Source organism: Ctenocephalides felis, unplaced genomic scaffold (assembly GCF_003426905.1).
Source record: "Ctenocephalides felis isolate EL2017-DRISC unplaced genomic scaffold, ASM342690v1 CF-g0.4_SCAFFOLD_01604, whole genome shotgun sequence".
In the NCBI taxonomy this organism is placed as follows: domain Eukaryota; kingdom Metazoa; phylum Arthropoda; class Insecta; order Siphonaptera; family Pulicidae; genus Ctenocephalides; species Ctenocephalides felis.
In genome coordinates, this window is record NW_020537758.1 from 12,476,727 (window position 1) to 12,492,161 (window position 15,435).

General features: G+C 30.6%; 1 protein-coding gene and 2 non-coding genes across 3 annotated transcripts in view; 1 reads left to right on the forward strand and 2 right to left on the reverse strand.

Annotated features, from left to right (window-relative positions):
* Positions 1–15,435, reverse strand: part of LOC113373386 (serine protease inhibitor 27A-like) — a 116,858-nt gene that overhangs the window by 32,694 nt on the left and 68,729 nt on the right. The window lies entirely within an intron of this gene.
* Positions 14,977–15,049, reverse strand: Trnam-cau. The gene has a single exon. It is a non-coding gene; the product is annotated as a tRNA-Met (tRNA).
* Trnaa-cgc lies at positions 15,362–15,433 on the forward strand. The gene has a single exon. It is a non-coding gene; the product is annotated as a tRNA-Ala (tRNA).

Below are 15,435 nucleotides of genomic sequence, written 5' to 3' on the forward strand. Positions count from 1 at the left end.
AATGTCATCCGTTGTTTGTTGTTTACATACAAATGCTTTTATGAACTGAGGAAACGGCAAGAAAGATGTGTTTCATTTAAATTCCATAAACCGAGCTCGTTTGTTTTGTTCCCGGCATATGTATAGAGGAATTTCTAAATATTCCAAACAACTATTGTCAAACAAAACATGCAAAAACCAATTTAATTAATTGACCGACGAATCATTACTAATAACAGGAAACAGTTGTTTGTTTTAGGATACGCGTCGATAGTGAAACAATGCATAAACTTTTTCAGGTATTTATGATTAAAAATTGGCGTACAGAATTGTTATTGAAATATTTTACTGTTGATTAATTTTAATGCAAAATTTCTAACACATACACCATCAAACCTAGAAATTCATATATAAATCCAAAGTTAAAGTCATCCCATCCCCTGGAACTACAAATTATGAATTTACATTCACTAACAGAATTAATTATAAGTTTCTTGAACTTTTAGGAGATAAATCCAATTGCGGAACACAAACAAGCCATCGAAGTGTAAATATTAAGGCAAAACTGAGAGCACTTGTCAGCTGTCAGGGAATATCTTCATGACCTGAATATATTATGGAAAAACCGTCTTCGAGATACATTATACATTGTCTTATTTGCAATCATGATTATAATGCAAATTTATTTGTAAGACTTTCATAATATAAACAATAAATATTTAGAAGCACAATAAGTGTGAAATTTTCAAAAGATCGAATATTCAATTTTTCCATATTTCGATAGGTTATACCTTTAAAAATAACATACCAAAATTTTCAATCGATATCTCAAATAGTTTTTGAATCACAGCCATTCAAAGAGTATATATATAGTATATAGTATAACGATCATTTTATCTTTAAACGCGTTTTTCTCGAAACAGCATTTTCCGAATTTGCTGCAGCGATTACTCAAAAACAAATGATCCGATCACTATCGAATTTTTTTTACTTGTTCTATATATAGTTCTCCGTAATATAAACTATCGATTTTTTGATCGAATCAAAAATCGAATTTTGGCAGTCTAAAAACGACCAAAATTTTGGTAAAAATTTGACTTGTTTTTAAAAAAAACGCTTGCATGTTGTCAATTTTTTATTTTTTTTCTTTATCGTAGGTCATTTTACAGACAATATTATCTAGTTTAACAAGAATTTTTTTTTTTTAAATTTCATTCTCGCAGAAGGCCGGAATTACTGCAGCAGTGAAGGGTCGTCGACGAAAATTTGTATCCGCACACACACACATACACGCACATACACACACCCACACACACATACATCCATTTTTTCTAAGGTATGCCAAAATGTTCAGAAGGTTTTCAAATGTAAAGATATATAAAATTTTTCATTTTCGATTTTTTTGCGATTACTATAACTTGCCCTACGGGAAGTTAAAAAATTTCAAAATGCAAGAAAAAATTAAACAAAAATTATTGTTGATGATAAAATTGACCAATTAGATATTTTACTATAGTTTTTAATTTGTGCTAGACAAATGTGTGAAATAAGATTTATGTTTTTCACCTTTCTCAAAAAATGCATTAAAATTACAACATTTGTAAGAAAATTTTGATGCAATTAGTTATTTTAGGGAATTTTCCCAACGCGATAGCCTCATCTTGACCTCTCATTTTATATTTTGTAAACTAAATATTTCACATGGGCATATTTAGATTAAAATCTATTAAATTTATGAGGTGGCCTCATTAATTCTCACAATAAAGTTGGGTCAAAGAGCGCCCGAATTGAATTTATTATTTTTATTGTATGTTCTACTTGGAGTTGGCAATGTGCAGGCAAAAAATCTATGGTAATAAGAAAAAAATCTAATTTTTTAAACAATTTTAAAATTAATTATAAAATACGGTAAAAAAAATTACGTAATCAAAATATTTTTCCAATTCAAATATATTTTAAATGTGGTAATAAAAAAAAATTGTAATTTTGTAAGCAATTTTAAAATCAATTCTAAAATTCGGTAAAAAAATACATCATTGAAATATTATTCAAATTATATACTTTTATAAAATATTATGGAAAAGTACAAAGAAAATTTTAATGTTTTTTCTCATTTTATTTTTAGTATTTTTATTACCAGTATGAGAGCAGACAAACCAGCAATTTTAACTATGTCGTAGATCAAGTGAGATTAGACATTTTAAGCCATTGTCCAGTCTACCATATGCTACAAATTTAATGTAGCTTTATCCTGGGATTACCAGAGGTTGTTAAATATTTGTATCTAAAACTTACTTCATCACAGTAATTAAAATTACTAAAATTTTTGTACTACTTTATCGAGATAAATGAGAGATTTGATCCTAAGTCTGTTTCTAGAAATATCGATTACTACAAAGTTGCTGGTACCAGTTCTTGGTAGAAATCCAACAAATACATAAATTGAATAGTAAGAATTGAAAGAAATAAATGTATTATTTACATCTGTTGTTAATTCACAAATCCTGCTTTACAAACGTGTTGGATTTGACGCCTTCGCAAACACAAAATCCTGTATTCATTTTTGATAAATACCTTGCCGGTATGTAACTATTGTGATCTGGTCCCTTGTTGCCCTTTTTTATTTGTACAAATAAGCCTTTTGTATAAAATTATTCAAATTAATAGTGTGCAAATAAACGGAAGTCTTGTGTCAATAGTGAAAGCTGTGTACTTAATAATATTTTCGTAATCTGTACAAAATATTGAACGGGCACGAAATGTATGGCATGAGCAAACAATATAAGGGATAATAAAATCATATAGGCAACTGAAAACGCATTTTTGCTTTTAATGTTAGACCTAAAAAATAATTGCATTGTTAACTTCCTGTAGGGTAAGTTATTGTAATCGTCCAAAAATCGAAATTGAAAATTTTTGCATTTCTTCACGTTTTAAAAGTTCCAGAACATTTCGGCATACCTCAGAAAAAATTGATGTATGGATATGGATACCGTTTTTCGTCGACGTTTTCGGACGCACGGATCAACCGATTTGAATGGTACAAAAACCATTCGATTCATATTGATTGGAAGATGTGCTTATTTATTTTTTGCAAAGGCAGGTCCAGCCGTTTCAGAGATACCGAGCTAAATGTGCAAAAAATTGCAGTTTTTGAGAGAACTAAGCATCCGATTTGAATGATCTAATAAACATTCAATTCGTAATGATGGGGAGAAGAAGTGGTTTATTTTTCGCAAAGGCAAGTCCAGCCGTTTTGGAGATACCGAGCTAAATGTGCAAAAATGGCAGTTTTTGAAAGAACTAAGCATCTGATTTGAATGATTCAAGAAGCTTTCTGCCTGTATTAACAAAACGATTACTTTTGGCCAATTTTTTATTTTAAATTCCAAAAAAAATTTGTTTTGAATATCGAAAAAATTCGAATTTTAATTTTTTTCTAGCTAACTTATATACTTCAAATAAATAATTTTAATTTTGCAATTTACCTTATATAACTCTTATAAATAATAGACAATGTCCTTCATTTTAAAGTCGATTGATTAAGTTTTGTTTATTAACTTTTCTGTAAACATATATTTTAAGTTACAGTATAAATAATAATAATCTATTTGAAAACATTTAAAATTCCTCGAATATTTTATTACGGGAAAGTTCCAGCAATTTGCCTTAAGATAGGATGCCATCCACCACTAGTTTTTTTTTTTCAAAAATTTTACGTTTTTTTAAAAATCTTAAAAATCGATCACGTGATTAAATTACAACTAACAAATGGCCAGTATATATGTGTATATACTAGTTGGCCCGGCATATATACATCTATATGCATAATATAGCACTTGAAAAGATCCTGTATAAGAAATAAATTGTTCAAAATTAAAATAAAAAATCTAAATGTTCAAAATTAAAATAAAAAATCAATAATAAAAAATAAAGTCTTTCAAAAAAGTCATTTTTCTCTAAAATTTTAAAATTTCTCAAAAATCTAATTTTTTCAAAGTTGTGCAAAGTTTTTTTTTTTTTAATTTGGTTTTTGGTACAGAAAGTTCCAGCAATTTGCCTTAAAGCACGATGCCACTAGTCTTTTTTCATTACTAATACTTTTACCATCTCACCAGCCGTTGCACTACTTCGATCGTATTCCTTACGGTGATAATAAAAATTCTTTGTTGCACGAATAACACTAACTTTTGATGGGAGTTAATTAATTTATCTCTAACGTGAAGCATTAAAGTGATATATTTCAGAGTAGATATCATTTAGAATTCTTTTTTAAATGAAAAATGCGAAAGACGGACACGTGCGATAGCTCTTTTATGTGAACGTGTCTGCGAGGAGCTGATAAAGCATTTTTATCACCCAAATGGTAGAAGATACGTTTTTATCGTAGCTGCATAAACGAGCCCATAAAGTATAAATTATGAGTGAAAATTATCTGTAGTAATATATTTTTTGCCTTATTTAAATCAATACTATTTTTATAAATTATAATTTGTATACAGATAGATAACTTGGCTAAGACAAAATGCCAAAGAGAACCGGAAAGAAAAATTCAATATAAGAAAGAAAAGTTTTACAAAGATTTCTTATTAACTTCCCATAGGATAGTTATGGGCCGAAAATCGAAAATGAAAATTTATGCATTTTTCCACGTTTTGAAGGTTTCTGAATATTTTGGCATACCTCAGAAAAAATGGATGTGTGTGTGTGTGTTTTGTATGTCCGCATTTTTTTCGAGCGCACGGATCAACCGATTTGAATGTTTCAAAAAACATTCGATTCTTTTCGATAGGAAGATGTGCTGATTAGTTTTTGGCAAAGGCAGTTCGAGCCATTACGGAGATACGGAGCAAAGAGTGCAGAAAATACAAATCGAGTTTTTGAGAGAACCGAGTATCTGATTTGCATGATCCAAAAAACATTCAGTACGTAATAACGAGGAAAAGTGGTTATTAGTTTTTGGCAAAGGTAGGCCCAGCAGTTTCGGAGATACAGAGCTGAACGTACAAAAAATGGCGGTTTTTGAGAGAACTAAGCGTCCGATTTGAATGATTCAAAGAACTTTCTGCTTGTTTCAACAAAATAATTGCTTTTGAGAAAAAAATTTTTGATCCTAATTTCTTTCAAATTTTTTTCTTCTATATCGAATAAAATTCAGATTTTAATTTTAATTCTGTTCTACAAAGAATTCCAACTTTGCAATTCAGTTTATATAATTCTTATAAATATTAGACAATGTTACAATATTTATAAAAAAATATTTGAAAACATTTAATATATCTCGATCATTTCGTTACGGTACGGGAAGTTCTAGCAATTTGCCTTAGTTAACTAGTTAACTTTATTTCTGGCAATAAACTCGTTTCAGACAATAAAAATTATTTTGCTGTTTAAACTCATTGTTTTAACCTATTTGTATGTCCACTCGCCAGGGACGGTTGTGACACTCTTATACGATTTAATTTTCTTACTAAAACAACATATTTGGGAACATTATTTCAGATGCTTTTTGGGAAACAAATTTTGCATTCTTATCTTCTAGATTCTAAAAAAATATATTGAAATTCTGATTGTAGAGAAATACGTAGACAAATGTTCAATTAACCATCTATTTTACATTTCCCCAAGTTAACTGACAAATTTACAAAATTCTTGCTGATCAAAAAAGAGGACTTTAAATCATGGTCAAAACTAGACAAATTCTCATTGCTATTTCGCGACTTTGTACTTATTTTTTTTTTAACTCGTTTTATTCAGCAATCAGAAATACATAAAGATTCCTGTGAGCTAAAATGACGATATTTAAGAGCGATGCCTAAGAAGAGCTCCAATGAGATCTTCTCAGTTTAAAAATTAATATGATAATATTATATTAGACCTAATCTAAGACTAAGTCTAAAGACCATTGCCGTTTCAATCTCCTTATACCAAAAAGTTGAGTAATGTCAACTATTGATGGATTCGAATGTGAATCCAGTTTGCGTTTGTATTAGGTTGTCAAATATCTCCCTTCCGCCTTTTTGTATTATAAACCAAGAGCAAAAAAGCGGAAGGGAGATATTTGACAACCTAATATTTTACTTAAATGAGATCACAAATAATTTCTTAGATTTCTTTAAATCGTTCTACTAGCTACCAGTTTTCCTCCATCCGTGTGTAAAGATCCGTGCATAGAATGTTATCGTCTACATCGTAAAAGTCCGGTATAAAAACTTGCGAGAGCAGAATATAAAGTAATATCAACAAAAGTTAGTTATATACGTGTTATTTCGAAGAGCATTTTACTAAGACGGTCGCCGACGACGTACTATAGTGCCTGTTGTCTAGACATTTACTTTTTGTGTACTGTGTGTGTATATTGCAGTGTGCTTATGAAGCTATTAAGTTTCATTGTTCACGAACCGAGCTCTCTGGCGCTTATAGTTTTGTCACTTGTAAACTTTCCTGATAAGCACATGTCGAGAGGAAGCGAATTTATTATAAGCCGGAGGAAATATTTACTATGGAGTAAGAAAATTCGAGGGACAATATAGAAATCTAATTAGAAACCAGAAGACAGAAATATGTATAAGAATGGAACTTGAGGAATGACTGGCGTCATGCCAAACAACCTGGTGGAGATGTCTAACTTCTACAAATTCAATAGGAAGGATAAAACGCAGAAAATACCTTGGCACTTGTAATTTTATACTACACAACTACAAATTTTTACATTTCCATTCAAGTTATTCTCTTGTAGAAAATGATATATTACAGCATTTTCACTCTTTCTCCTGTTTCAGTGTTTTCTGCACTCAACAGAGGAACTCATTTGCCTCATTTTGTCAAAACATATATGAAATTTGATTGAAAATATTTTTTAAACTCGTATATTTTATTCTCATGTCACTTATTCAAATTAAACAGATATTTCTTTTTTGTAATTATTATATAGAAAATTATTTAGGGTAGGGCAGGGCACAATAGTTCTAATCAAATTTGAGCAATTATATTGTGAAAGCATAGTGAGCTGTTCATTGGAACAGTTTCACGGATTATTTAGTTTATATTATAATTTTACCTTTAGTTTTAATCATGTTATGAGTTGTAATTATTATTATTTTTACTTTAACTTTTATATATTATTTTAATTATAGTTTCCTTCTTATATCAGCTCTGTAACTCATAAAGTCATTCTGACTCTGATTGTTATAATTTAATGAAATAAAAAAAATATATGAAAACCAAACCAATTATATCACAACAAATAACACAAATCAAACAAACAACTATCTGACTATGTTCAGTAAAAATTTCATCTAATTCATCATTGTAGAAATGTGTTTTTTGCTGTTTTTTAAAAATTTGCCACGTGGTTCTTTTTAACCTCATAGACGTGGGAAAATCAAACAACCAGGGGGAAAACAGGTCCAGTGTCTAATTTTTAATTTTAAAGGAACTTTGCGCAATAATAGCTATATTATAACGATGCAAAATTTCATGGGCACCTATTTTACAATGATAACTCTGTATATAACCTTGATGTGGTATTTTGCCCGATATATTTATAAGCAGCATGAAATGGCTATTAATTTAATTTATCTATTGTAAAATTGCATTATTAATATTTTAATTGATATTGTTTATTTTTTATATCTTTGCCAATGTAAAAATTCAGGTTCACCCTACTTAGGTGTCTGCTTTTATAGATGTCATAAAAAACAGGTTAAATCTAATTTAAAAATAACATTACACATCGTAAAACAATTAAATAATGTATATACTTAAATATTATATCAGGGTCTCGTAAACTAAACAATAGTATATATTTGCAGTTTATCTTCCGATAGCGGCATCGTAAAAATCAAGGTGATAGGTACTTATATATCTTTTAACCTCTACTTTCAAATATTTTTGGTAAAAAAATCTTAACTTCATTCGTTTTTGAGATATCTCATTGTTTTTGACGTTCCTTGATCCTGGAAATTAATATATTTTTGCTCGACTAAAATGTATAAGTTGTATATTTATATTGTGGTTGCAAACTTGCTCGATCTATCTTCGTTTCTTTTCCAACACTAAAAATTTATATTCAAGAACAACTTGTATGTTTTACTCTCAATTTTATTTATCTCTCATATATATCGAGTTAATTAAAAACTCGATTTCAGGCCATCAATAACTACGAGGCTATTTTAACAATTATCCAAAAACCGATTACGAATGTTGACGGCCAGACTAAAACCATGATATTATTCAATATAATTTGCATCAGATTCTCGTAAATCTTTGTATTTGACTTTCACGGTTATATGTATTTTTGATAATCCAGTGAATTTTTATGACGTATTTTCGAAATTTATTACATTGAATTGAGCGGATATCCAGCCACAATGATCGTATATATTTTTACGACTGTCTATTTTCGTATATAATGTGTTTGCAAAGCGACTCATTAGTAATAGACTGAGAGCGGTGAATTATTAGTAGAAAATAAAAATTAATCGAAATTTCATGATAGTACAATATTATATTGCTTGGAAAAAATGACGCACCTGCACACTTCTGTTAACTGCCACGGTCTATAGGTGGAACAGACCCTACTTACACCTGTTGTAATAAGTCTCTGACTTCCTTGTAATTTATATATGGTTTTTGTATTTTTGTATTGAAAAAGTATATATTTAAATTTATTTGTTTTCATTAACGTTAATAATAAATTTACTACTTTTGCTAGTTATTTCATATTCAAAACTACATCTTCACAAGAATTTTTCATTTTGTAATTCATCTCGAGACTACCTTACTATTACATCCGAATAAAACACTGTCGTTTTACAATGGTCCATTATTGTATGAGGTTTTAAATTTATTCTATTGAATGTGTTATTTTATTGTGCTCGTCAATTATGGCATTTGTCGTTTTGGAAACAAAACTTAAATACAACATCGACATTAGAGAATAATAAAAAGCCGTATATGAAATTATTGACGAAACAGACAATAAAAATTAATTGGTTTTCGTTTTATTGATACACTGATTAAAGGTTGCGTTGTTTTAGCGTGTAAGTGAGAATTTTGAATGGGATTTTAGTTAGTATTATAAAAATCTTAATAAAAGGAGAAATAAAGATTTTTTTAGGCGTATGTGATGGTATCATAGCCAGACAATTAATTTATTCATGAAGGAAAATACAATGTAGGCACATTTAATGTAATTACAATGTAAGAACTTTGCAGAAGCCTTGCATTCAACAATTTTTTTCTAGGAATTTCTATCGTGAATGTAATTTGTTATTGATCTCGAAATGCCAATGCATAATTATTTTGGAATAAAGTCTGCCAAACATATGATTTTAGTGAGTCTTATATTTAAGACTGACAGAATTTTCGTCATATTTCCAGTATTGTTATACTAGCTACAATAATGTCTTGCAGAAATATATTGCATCGTACAATTTCCTCTTGCCTTCCCCAGAGACAAAATCTTATTAAACAGTTTGCTTTTTCCAAAGCTTTTCATATAAAAACCTTACCTATTCTTTCGTGAAGACAAAGTCAATTTTCGAATTCTTTGCGTGCAAGAACATTTTGATTAATTACGGACTTTGCTGATTATCGACGAGAAGAGAAGCGAAGAAACAACGCCAATGGGGGTCACAGGCACAGAAATCGATAAAACAGATGGATACTGAGAAATTGCATCGAGGGAGTTGCCAAGAAAGAATTTAATTTATCTCGATGATTGATTAGACCGGTCGCACAAGGATAAGATACGAATTCGAGATGAAATCGAGGAGAGTTGTCTATCTGTGCTAATAATATGCAGAGGAGGATGTAGATGGCCAACTTGAATGGGCGAGAACTTCTTTCGAAATAATTGTAGTAGAATACAAAGTCCACGGCTAAATTTTTGGAAAGTAGCCAAAAAACGCATATTTCTACAATGATGAATTAACTGGGAATTTTACTGAATATAGTCAGGTAGTTGTTTATTTGATATGCGTTATTTGTTGTGATGCAGTTGGTGTGGCTTTTGCAGTGTTGCTAAAATTCAAATTGGACATAGTACCTCGCCCTAACTCTGTATTATAAATATCTGCTATAAAATGTTTATATCCGACGCGAAAATAAATCGTATTCATTTGCACAAATTAGCAATAAAGATATACTCTTAATCTATAAGCATCATTAAGCCATCTGAAATATCTGACGGAACCACGCATGTTAATTTAACATCCCGTACATAAGTACACATAATAAATAACCTACATGAAAAATAACGCATACGGGCGGGTCATTATCCTGTAATAAAAGTCGGCGAGATCAAAAACAAATTTCACAGAAAGGAAAATAATAGGCAGAGAAGCCTCCGATATTAAGGCATGACGGATAATAATCACATACAAAGAGCAAATAGGGCTCATAAAAGTCACAGAGAACAATAGCTTGTATTTCTTGGTAACCTTTAAGGTTGACACTACGCCATTTATTGACGAAAAACACTGGACTTCGTTAATTCTCTGTAAAAATGGTTAGACGAGCCAAAACTTTCATGGAGCGGTAAAAGATTAAATATTACTGCGGTTTTATGCAGCATACAAATGCTGATGGCTTATGCAAAACTCGTTTATGTGGTTTGGTCGTCCAATATCCTTGTGCTTTGTACAAGTGTGTCCTTTTTCTTTTTGCGAGTACAAAAGACTTTAGGAATGCATCACCGCAACCGTAAAATAATTCGTAAACACGGTGAGCAAAGTTCCGGTGGTAATTTGAAATAAAAGCAACGATGAATAATTTAAAATTAGCATGCTTCGTGCGTTGAGATAAAATATATAATAGAAAAACAAGCTTGCAATATTTCATTAATTATAATATAATAATAATAGGATAAAAGCGTAATAAAAATTTGAATTCATCTTGTCGTGCATAGCATCATGCTTTAAAGCAAATTTCTGATAAGAATCTTCCAGTACTTTAATTTAACATCACTACAAGCTTTTTTGAAATGTTGCAATTTTTGAAATATTTGAATTTATATTTTTCGAAAATATCCGCTAATTTGATGTGCATATGCCTAATGAGCAGTAATTTTGATCACCAAATGGCCTTCTTCAAAAAAAAAAAAATCTGGATCTCCTGGACCTGCTTTTCCTAAAGTTCAAATAATTCTTTATTCCGCAATAGTAAAATTTGAATTTTTATTTTTGATCATTCGACCCAATTTCTTAGAAACAAAATGGTCATTTTTCACAGTTTTTGTCCCGTATCTCTGAAACTACTAGACCTGCATTTGCCAAAAACAGATTAATACATATCCCTCTCTATAATCGTTGAAAAATATTTGTAACCGCACATACAAACATACGAATACATACACCTTAATACATACATTTTTTCTAATTGTAAGGTATGCCAGAATGTTCAGAAACCTGTGAAACGTAAAGTATGCAAATCATTTTAATTCTTTAAAGTTCAAAATGAAATCATTCTTCTAAATTATAAGTTTTTGACATTTTTGACCGCCAAAGTGGCACATTGTTTACTTTTTTTATCGGATCTCCGAAACCGCTAGCCCTGCCTTCCCAAAAATTTAATCGGTTCTTCACTTCGTCAACTAAAATGTTTTATGAATAATTCAAATCGAATGCTCTATTATCTCAAAGACCAAATTACCATTTTTGGCATTTTTTTGCTCCGTATCTCCGAAACGACTAAACCTGCCTTTGCAAAAAACTGATCAGCGCATCTCCACGTCAATAGAAATGGAATGTTTTTTTGAATAATTCAAATCGGTTGATCCGTGCTCTCTAAAATCGTCAAAAAATATTTGTATCCACACATACATTCAATTTTTCTAAGGTATGTCAAAATGCTCAGAAGCATCTGAAACGTAAAGATATGTACAACGTAAAGATATGTTTTTGTTTTATTTTTTGTGATCACTATAACTTACCCTGCGGGAAGTTCAAAATGAAATTGTTCATCTAAATTATATGAATTTGACATTTTTGACTTCTAATTTTTTTTTTACTTTTTTATTTAATCTCCGAAACCGCTAGCCATGCCTTTCAAAAAATTATATCAGATCTTTATTTTGTCAAATAAAATGTTTTTGAATCATTAAAATCGAACGCTCTATTATCTCAAAAAACCGATATACCATTTTTGGCACTTTTTGCCCCGTATCTTTGAAACGGCTAGACCTGCCTCTGCCAAAAATTAATCAGCACGTGTCACTATCAATACAAATTTAGTGTTTTTGAATCATTCAAATCGGTTGATTCGTGTTCCTGAAATCGTCGACGAAAATCTGTATCCGCAATCATAACACATATCTATTTTGTAAGGAATGCCAAAATGTTCAAAAATGTTTAAAACATAAAGATATATAAAAATATTCATTTTCGATATCTTTGCGAATTATATAACTTAAAGTATGAGAAAAAAGGAATTTTTTTTAAAAACTTTTTCTTTGTCAATTGATGCTACTGCTTCCAAAATTTTCAACATATGTAAAATGAAAAAAATGTATTGATGTTCTGATCTTTTGATTTTAATTCTTGAGCTTTTGTGCGGACAATTTTGCTCACTCAGGGGAATTTCAGCAAATTGTGTGCACATGCTATCGTGCCCTATCCTATCCTCTATCGACTCCTTTATTGTGGTCAAAGACCCGAGAGCGGCAATATAATGTTAATGGCAGTGGGTTAGTGGCGCATCTTTACGCCGAACGGACATGACTGCAGCCAGGCAACATTATATGCTTGGCTTCAGAATGAATATTACAACAGGAAGGATTCTGATTACAATTTCACACCTTGACCATATATGGCACACGAGCTTATATTACAAACTTGTACTGTATAATTACTAACACCAAGTAATGAGTTGCCAATTAATCGTATTAAAAAATGCAAGTTGACGCCATCATTCAACCCTAACATTCAGGAATATTTGACTGAGTTGAATTATACGAATATTTAACCAGTTAACTGTTATTCCCAGGCTATGACTGCTTAAAATAAGTAGTCGTAATTGGCATTACAGATTGGGTCCATGACTATTTTACTATAATTATAATTGCTGCAATACCACGATTTCCGTGCTATGGCCTGTAATAAATATGACTTCAAAGAGATTACGTTACAAATATTATCTAAAGTGAACATGAATGCATCAATTTAACTACTAATTGGATACTAATGCACAAGTTGCTGAAAACGTGTGCAGAACACGTGGCATCAATTCAGTATCAAAGTTTATATGATTCCATTAACGGTTGTGTGAATATCAAAGCATTGTTTCTATGAAACTTTTGCCATAAAGGTAATAGGATTTAATAAATAATGGATCAGGAGTATAGTAATAACATTTAAAATAAAATTTAAATAAATGATTTGTGTCATATCAGACAACGATATCTATCGTTACCAAAACGTCAAAAAAAATTTTTTTCGAGACATAATTACGAGAAAACTGCCGGCCAATTTTTACCAAAAACTAGCCAGAACGATTCCCATACAATTAATTTTTTTTAAAAAAAGAAAACGGCTTGACTGATGGTCGCATAGAATTGATAAACACTGTGGCTTAAAACGTACACAAAATATTTTACACTTTTCTGGTAATTACAAAAAAACAACTTTGCTGATGGTCGCAGTAAACACTAATTATTATATAATTTCATTTCGAACATTAGAATGAAAAAAAAAAATGATTTGCACACTTTTACGTTTCACCGGTTTCTAAACATGTAGGCATACCTTAGAAAAAATGTATGTATGTATAATAATATACAAATGTATGTAGGATAAACATTAGTCCTTGTCTCTAGTTACTAGCTACATTGAATAGTTTTTAAATTTTTTAATATCTCTCGAACATATTTAAAATTTTTAAAATAGATTCAAAATTGTGAGCTAAAACGTGGACGAAAATTTTTACACTTTTTTTTGATAATTATAAAAAAACAGCTTGGCTGATCGTCACACAAATTTAATAAACATCCGTCCTTGTCGAGTTGCATCGGATGGCTTTTAAATTTTTAAAATCGGTTAAGCCGTTTTTGAGTAAATAGCGTTATAAGTATGTATCATGTATGTATGTATCATATATGTATGTATGTTCTCGGTATATCACGGAAGTTTTGCACTGAATTTAACATCTCCCATATGGTCTAGTGGCTAGGATACCTGGCTTTCACCCAGGAGGCTCGGGTTCGATTCCCGGTATGGGAAATATTTTTTTTTGCTCTGGTAACCAAAGAATTCTTTTAACACTGTAATCGCATGTCAGTCATATGTGTCTGACGCTGAAAGATATTTATAAACCGTTTCAGACACATATGTCTGACATACACAATTGGGTAGAAAACTTCGTTAGATGTTAAAAAATATAAGGTTATGTTGTTCATGTATGCGTGACATAAAAAATAGTGTTTTTCAAGGAAATTTTGCTAATAAAAAAAACTTGATACTTTAGGTTTCATAATATTTTAACCACGACCCATGTAATTTTTTTTCTAATATCGTGGCAATAATTCCCTCAACTTCTTAACGATAATTGGCAACGTATTGCATATTTAATAAAAATCAAAATAATCAAAAATTAAAATGTAGATATGATTAATTAATAATTATTAAATTATAAAAAACTTAGTAAAGTCTATTGAGTATTTCTAAAAATAATCTGTTCTCTCTCACACAAACACACACACACATACTTTTCTCCAAATTTGGTCGCATTCGATTCAGAATGACTTGAAACGTCGAAAAAACATAAAATTACCGAATCGGATTTTTTGATGAAAACATAAACTTCTCCTTCAGGAAGTTTTCGTACATTATTTTTCCCAATTATGTTGTTTTTAGGAGTAAAATAATTGCCCTGGGTGAGAATCAACCTTAATTAATAAACTAAAAAATACTTCGTAAAGTCTATGGAATATTTCTAAAAATAGTTACTGTTTTCATACATTATTTTTCCCAAGAAATTTGTTTTTAGATGTAAAAGAATTGCCCCGGGTGAGGATCGAACTCACGACCTTAAGATTATGAGACTTACGCGCTGCCTACTGCGCTACCGAGGCTATGTGCACGAACACCGTAAAAATCGCTTACTAGCTCAACGCTCTGATCACTTGTACATATTGCAATTAAATCCATTACTAATACATCAAGGTATTACGATGAATCACTAATAAATAAAAATATATTACTATATACATGTAAATGTGTTTTATTGATTTAAAATCGCGAATTCAACGATTTATTTCAATGATTCGCATACATCGCAAGTTAGTCTAATAGGTACGCGCAAAGTCTGTATGTAGAGGTGCGCGCGAGTGTTGCGAGAGCGCTCGGCTCGGTTCAACAGCGCGATAGAAACAAGTTTTCTTACCGGGGGTGTAACTCAGTGGTAGAGTGTCTGCTTCGCATGCTGAAAGTCCTGGGTTCAAATCCCAGCTCCTCCAAA